Raw genomic sequence first — 8,251 nt, forward strand, 5'->3', positions numbered from 1 at the left:
AAATGCATGCGCGCGAAACTCAGCCTAGCTGCTCATAGCCCCTAAGGGGTGGGCCGTATGCAGCTCCGATTGTTGCCACGTGCTAGTTGGATATCGCACTAAATCGATGCCACCCGGAAGCGCTACCATGCCTCACAGTCGGTGCATGCCCGTTGCATACCGAGACGCGCATATGAAATTCCACCAGCCGCGCTTCGTTCCACCCACACCGGTATGCACATATGCGTGCGCGATCCACTGCTTCATATCTTTATTTCTTTCCTTTTCTCGCCCTTTGGCATTGTTGCTGCATTTTATCCATCCGTGATGCCCGGCGCTCATTTTGCGGATGAGAATTGATCGGGGTGCCCTCACTCGTCTGCAGTTCAGCCGATAGCGAATCGGACCATATTGGCGAAAGGGGGCGAGGGGGGAACGCAGAAACGGTGCTAAATGCGTTTTTTTATTTTGTTTCTTATTCACTCTAGCTGGTAGCAGCCGACCGGCAGAACAGACGCTTTCGTTGCGTGCCTTGGCAGCAACCGTCTAAGCGGTCCTATAGATTCCACGAGTTTCCCCCAATCGAGTAATTGCCACTTTCACAAAACTATACCAACGCTGCTCTACAGTAGCACGCCATAAAACGGATCTATAGTTCTGTCTCGACATTTAAAAAAGAAACGCTTACTTTTAATTTATGCCATGAGCCAGGATACGCATTACAAATACAGGACCCTCTTCGCAGTCCCGCATATTGACGAGTGCTTAGTTCTCGCTCTCTGAAGAGCATAGCTAAGGTGGCTAAGGTAACAACCGAGTTTGGCAAAGTTCCTTCTAGAAATGCCTAAGGGAAGGAGAAAGACGAAGGAGACGAAGAACGAAGACGAGATACCAAGAAGGAGAGAGGAAACAGCACACGTCGCGAAGGCAGTGAACGACTCAAGCTTCGATGCGAGGCGTTCCTGATCTGCTTTAAATCGGAGAATGCATGTACGCAGAAGCGCGGTCTTGACACGGTGCGCATCAATGACCACAGAAGGCTGTGTCTGTACGGAGCTCACTATTTTTGCGTTTCTTACAGCAAGTGCATGGTTATAAAAAAACAACAACACCTGGCATGTTTGAGATAATGCTACGCGACTGCTCGAATATATCCCAAAAATTTTTGTACCAAAGTCAATGACTGCATCCCGCGCAGTGAAGATTGAAGCCAGCTTCCTGATTGTAAGTGCGACAGTGGGCTTCAGTACCAGGTGCATTAGACGTGAAGGATGTACCATATACTGCTGCAGTTAGCGTGGACATTTCATGGCGCACTTCTCACTCATTGCTTTATGCGCTGTTACAATAATCGAAAGAGGATGTGTAGAAATAGTGAGTATGTCGTTGTAGCGCAAGTCACATGTATTCGTGGCGGCTATTGTCAGATTTTCCTTCCTCCCACCTCCCTCCCTTCCTTTTTGCTATGTGTTTGCCTTGATTAACAAAATATGTGATACTTTAGTTGAGAGCACTACAGAAACAACTATAGTTTTCAGTTTTCAAGTAAAGCAGACTTCCCTTAAACGAGACTTGAAGGGACAGAAAGTATTGTTCCGTTTGTCAGACGTTTCGTTTATTCGAAGGCTGCAAAAATTACGCTTTTGTCTCAAAAGCGCCGAGTGTTTAAATTTCACTGCTGTGAAAAAAATACGTTATTGTACACTACTTGGGAATACCGCAGCTTATTTCACACAATGCATTTATTCATGCACTCTCGCTTTTTTTACTGTCGCTATTTCGATGCCCAAATTAACGAAGAAAATAGGCAACGTGAGGGCCTGCAGCCACGACAGCGCAACTGGCTGATGTATCCTATTTTCTTGGCTATTTTTCATCATCATTTGGCATGTTTGTAGACCTGCTCCTGTTTGTCATGTAGTACGACGGCCGATGACGTAAGTGCAGTTTCGGTTCCAGTTCCATATAACCGCAGTTAACAAATAAAGCTAGTACCCTCGTCGCGTTTATACGGCATTCCCAGTTAAGCGAGTTTTTTTCATCTGGAGTGCACTGTATTATGAGTATCTTCGATAAACGTTTTGTTCATGGCATAATCGATCCTGCCCAGTACAAATGAAAACGAATGAATTATTGCCTATACACGATTGTCATCTGTCAAACTTCAAGTTAGCATCAGCATTGGTCTAGTCGTGGAACTAGATAAGTATAAAAGTAGAAAGTTGAATAATGAATGAACGTAAATTACAAAACAAAGGTGAGATAAAGGCGAACCAGTCATTCGCTTTTTACTGTGTACTTTCAGCTCCAAGTGAACAAAAATGTGAACGTTGTATACAAAAAATGAAAGACTCCCTAAAGCTAGACGAAAAACTTTGCCGGAGGTTTCGCTTTGGTAATTAGGTGCTATTCTGAGAAAGACATGAACGACGGGGAGAAGCGCGCTTAATCTTTCTCTTAATGTCGTTTCAGAGGCTCCTTCCGGCTGATTAGTATCCTCGTGCGAGTGTGAGTATGCTGAAGAAGAAACAAGAGAAAATCCCCTTCACGTTGTGCAGTACGCATCTTTTCTTGAGTTCTTGGCACTCGTACTACAAACTTCGTTATTCAGTTCATGCTGTTCTCTTTGTGGACATGGAGAACAGCGAAAGCTTCCCGATAAAGCGAGCAGGCAGGACTCCAGGGGATAGTTGCTCATCTCCAGGAATACAATACAGTTTTGCGACAAAAAAAAAATGAAATAAACATGAAAAACACAAGACTCTTGTTTCGCCCTTTAGCGCGAAATAAGCTTCAAATACTCAGGGTCAGAAGTCACCTAACCATTTCCCGCCATCTTTAAAATGTTTCCTTTTTGCAAACGAATTTGTATTACCGTGCAGTGACTTGCCGATGTCTGGACTCACGGGCGGAAGAGCCCATACGTATTCGCATTATTAGGGCAGGGTTTTTAGGAAATACTTAACTAATAGAACTTTCGTCATTGCAAGCACAGTTTCTGACGCACGACGTATTCTTCTCATGCAGAACATGCCAGTACATGATTGAGTGTGTTAGTGGAGGCGCTGCAAACGGAGGCAGTGACTTCATTCCGAAGGAAGCAACATCCACGCCGGCGCATGGATACGAAGCATTTTCCGAACGCAATCAGTGCCTTCGAGTTGCAGCCATGAGTACATTACTTCTCCATAAACTACCCATTTCCTGCTTTTTGCGTTTCCCTAGGTTGATTCTTGCGGTCAAGGGGCCTCCACGATAGGTTGCTATAGTGACGTGTGCCACCACAAAATTGTGTGCACTGATTCTTGTTTCAATACGCATACATTTCTTGCTCCCTTTCATATTAAATGGTCTCCCTCCTTTCCTCTCATTCAAGTTGTCCAAAACTTGACTTCTTTTTCCTGTTAACCTTCTTGCATTTATTTTGTTATTTGTAGATCTCGCTGACGATAGCGCCGCTGATATGCACTGCTTTTGTCCTCGAGTGTGGACGCACACCTGCAGGCTCGCGCGAATACATGCGCATATTGCTCTAGCACCACCATTCATGTGACCGACAGACAACGCTTAAGAATTTCAAAGATAAAGGGATGATAATTTGCGTTGCAATACTATCGCTATTCCTTCGGCGATATCGAAAATTATTTCTGTGGCAATCTGCCAGATGAAGGATGCTTCATGAATGGAGAAATTGGCATTCGCCCATTCGAAGCTTCGTGTTGCATTGAAGTGGCTGAAATTTTTTTTAAAAGCTTCTTCCACCTTGTGGATTTCCATAAAAATAATTTGCCAATCTCTGTATCCCTTCGCTGCAAGTTGTGTGTTAATTCTGTCTCGCTCTATTTTCCGCTAGTTTCTTGTTTAGCTCAGATGTCGACAAAGCGACCGGACCAGAAAGGCGTTGGTACCTGTCTGGTCCACTGTACGAATTATTTCTTCAACTATAAAGTCTCTTTTCTGAAAAACCTTCTGGTGTCTTTTTTTTTTAAGCTTCGTGTTATACTCCCAAATGCACGGTAATTTTCCTTTTGACAATATTCGCTGCTTCATCGCTTCTCGAGGCAGAGGCCAGTGACAACTTCACATTACCATGAAACACTCCCACACGCATACGCAAACAACGTTTGCGGGGCATGATTCAAATCGCAGCCACATCTTGCAGAAATGTTTCACCTCACTCACTCGCCAGCACCTTTTCCGTATACCCACTTCACACTCCACCTTCCCGGAATTCCTTCCTTTGGATAGATGAGCCTACCTAACGCTGAACGCTGTGACCTTGACTAAAGACAATTGTTGTCGTCGAAACTTGGTATCTGGCATGGCATCCCACTCTTCTCACGTATTTTCTGTACAAAATCTTTCATCTGCGAGAACAGCTTGTACCAACAGCTTATCATGTAAATTCCGTCTGCTATCTCGCTCATACTATGGCGTAAGCACTTTGCGCATGGAAGGACCCTCGTCCGCAGAAGACTGTCTCTGCAGCCTTAATCCGAATTCACAGTGTAGCATTGGCCAGGAGCTTTACCATTGAACGCTAAGTGTTATTCAGTGAATCCCACTTCATGCGATATACACCTCTTATTTTTGCAGGGGAGAGAACAAATGGTTCACCTCTAAGTCATGACTGCAGAGTAGTAAAAAAAAAAAAAACGTAGAACACGTCCTGTGGAAATATCAAAGTTACGGCACCCACCCGCGACAAAGAAAACCAAAGTAAAAGACAAAAGACCAGTCATTTTCGTGGAGCGTAAACAGTATAGAATGGTTGCGTGCACGAGAGCCACGAATGTTCTGGGGCCGAATTAGAAACATTTCTCGTGAGTAAGTGCTCCTTGCTATTGGCCAATTCAAGAAGTCAGGAAGATTCTCGTTCTGAAGTGTTGTTTTCCGGTAACCCGCCACCTCCGGTAATAATATGTTGACTATTGGGATTGGCTGGAAGTTTCACTTACGAAGAATTCTAGCGTAAGAGTGTTTACTCTTTAATTGCGGATCGAGGGCTCATATTCACCGCACTAGACCGGTTCGTAAAATCAGATGCAGGCCAATTCTATAATGCTGGATATATAATTAGCAAAGGCGGCCCTTCAAATGGCAAAGAGCACTTACGAACGAGAACCTTCCTGAATTCGGCCTTAGTTTCCTGTTTCTGCGGTATTACCCTCTTGCCTACAAATAACGCTTCGCACTCATTCATTTTTGCAGGGAATTGTACCGGCACCAACGTCTCGTTGCCTTTAAGAACCGGCGGTACGTACTTGTTCCTTCCCTCAAAAATTGGAGCTCACATTTGTGCGAAGTCGAGCTCCTTGATCTGAGTAGTCACACCCAATATTATTCTGAGGGGTATTTTCGCTAACGGGATGCATACGGGAAGTAATTTATATTGCAACTTTTTAGACGTAATGCGACCGCTGGGACAGGATAGTGAGCCCGCTACCCTGTGCCTTCGAATTTATCTCTCTCCTATACGCTAGCGCAGCGTGAGGACGGTGGACCGTTCGTTGCAACTAGTCCTCGAAGCGTTTCTGAGCCGATAGTTGGCGCACTTCGCGCGGCATAGTTTGCTGTCCTTCGTAAATATTTCGCCCCTTTTGATGTCTTCCAACTTCTCTGCTTCTCCCGACGTCAACCCTTGTTTGCTGCCGTAGTTTATGCGCCCAGAAAAAGACGCGTTTCTTGAAGGTTAGTCGACGCTTATCCCAAGTGCATGGTCCCAACTAACGCCACCATGCGCCCCCTCAGAATACATTTATGTATACCGACACATGGCAAGCAAGTCTGTTGAAGAGTATGCGGATATAAAGTGCGCCTGACTGTGTTTGCGTTGCTTCATCTTCGCGCTTCCCGCGTACCTCCCTTCTCCTTTTTTTCTTTTTTTTGCCACGGTGCTGCAGTCCCTCCAATGACAGAGGAGCGCCAGCCACGCGGAGAAGCCATGGTGCTTTTAATGAGTGCACCCATCTCCTGTGGCCGACAAGCAGCAGAAGAGTTAGAAATGACGAGAGAGGCTGCCGCGGCGGCCGGGCAAGCGAGCACGCGGAGAACGACGGCGAGCGGGAGTCTGCGGCCGCGACTCCTGCGTCTCGCGCACGCACGCACCTTTTCACGCGGCGTTCACCGGGCGTCGCGAGTAATTAAGAGCGACTATGCGGGCCACACTCCTTGCTTACGCGCTATCGCACGCACGTCCACGGCGGCGGCGGCGGCGAAATCTAGAGTGAGACGAGCACGAACGAACGGCACTCGCCTTTAATTACGTCGCAGCGCCGCTCCTATTGAAAAGCTCGCGCTCCGCGGCGAAAGGAGCAGGATTTTTTTGTAGAGCGCGTCGAAATGAGGGGTTCGGCGAACGGAAGCCGCGTATACCTGCCGCTGGCAGCCATTGGCGATTAATATCCGTCATGCACGGAAGTCATCTCCGCTATCGGTAAAACTGATTTTACCACGCCGCCAATGAAGAGGCTCATGAGCAGGGCCTTGTTTGCACGAGAGGGCCTCGAGCGCAGTGAATAGCTCGCAGCTGCGGAGTTCAGTGCAGAAGAGTTTTCCAAAAGTGTTCCAGAGCTATACGAGTGGTTTGTTCGCATTTCATTCTTTCTTCTCTTTGTTCCTGCATGGATCCGAGAAAGTTGGCTGTCTTTTGAAATGCTTGTTGTAATATCAGAGTTTAAAAGCATACGAACAAAAATGAAACGCGCAATAATTATCAGGTCATGTTCTTACACCTTCGATTATGCCAGTGCGATTTGGTATTCGCTCCTGTATAATTTCACGTCTTAGTGTACCAATGCTCGCAACCACCTCTTTTGCGGACGCTCATAACCCATGTAACTAACTCGCTTATGTGAGAAAATATTCGTGAATTTGGTATACCTAAACATACCCAGAGAGAAGTAAACAAAAAAGAGATTGGTGGTACAGAGGCAAGCAGGAAACGTTTTCATTGCCAGGACAGCCGAAGTAACGTTTCAAGAAGTCGAAAAAGAAAGGTGTCATGTGATCACGCCGTGAAATTCTTGCCAACAGTGCAAAGAAAGTTGCCGCTATATGATCCTAGCCGAATATTTCGCTATACTGAAGCTAGCCCAACCTTTTTCTGGGTCGCTTATACAGGAAGCGAATATTACCTTTTTTCCTTCTCGCTTTCTATATCAATTCATGCAAATTTTTCTTGGAATTTTCTTTACGTCGCTCTTTGTTTGAAGGGCCGCTTATGCATTCTAAACTATAGTGCAACAAAACTTAAGAAACTTGGCTATATATTTATATTCAGAGGAGTAAAACACAAAAACATTATGGGTTTTACGTGCCACAACCACGAACTCCGTAAATTATGACCATCTGAGGTTCTTTAACGTGCACCTACATCTATGTGCACGGGTGTTTTCGCATTTCGCCCCCATCGAAATGCGGCCGCCATGGCCGGGATTCGATCCCGCGATCTCGTACTTAGCAGCCCAACACCACAGCCACTAAGCAACCTCGGTGGATAAAGAAGCAAAATAAAATAAGAAGATGGAGTGCCTACAAAACCCTGGCACCTCTACCTTTTATTGACGATGGAGAAAAGCACCACATTGTATCTGATTGTGCTGATCTCTTATCTGAGTAGTCCTTCGCTTATCTGCATTCTGCAAGTTTGCCTAAAGTAAGCTTGCGCGAAATTCAATTGATTATATGTAAACAGAAAAGTGATTTTTGTGCCGTCTTCGTCTTCTCGCGCTGTTAACTTGAAGTAACAAATGCCGCGGCATTTAGCTGAAATGGCGCCCCTTTCTTCTGAAGCAAAAATTGTCTAAATTTAATCGGTTACCTTAGTTAAATATTTTTTGTTTATCTTTTATTTAGAAATACCTCACAGGCTCCACAGACAGATTAAGTGAGATGAGAATGTGGTGCAGTTCAATTACACTTGACAATTTCGCTACAAAACATCGGCAAGAAAACAAACAATCACTCACTCTAAAAAGAAGGGGGATGGGATAACAAACCATGAAACAAAAAGCAGCCGCAAAACTGCAAATCAGAGACACACACAAAAAAAGCACTGGAAAGGGGATGTTTATCGCTATCTGTATTACTAACGCATATTGAAGTACGCAATTTGCACATTCGTAACATAACGAAACGGAAACTACAACGAGCGTGTAAATTGAAAGAGGGCAATGACACATTACCGGTATTACAGGAGTGTTCGCACAGTCTCATAAAATAATAATAATGAAAAAATAGCAACAACATCACCTATCTCTCTTGGAAAATG

Source organism: Dermacentor albipictus, unplaced genomic scaffold (assembly GCF_038994185.2).
Source record: "Dermacentor albipictus isolate Rhodes 1998 colony unplaced genomic scaffold, USDA_Dalb.pri_finalv2 scaffold_20, whole genome shotgun sequence".
NCBI lineage: Eukaryota > Metazoa > Arthropoda > Arachnida > Ixodida > Ixodidae > Dermacentor > Dermacentor albipictus.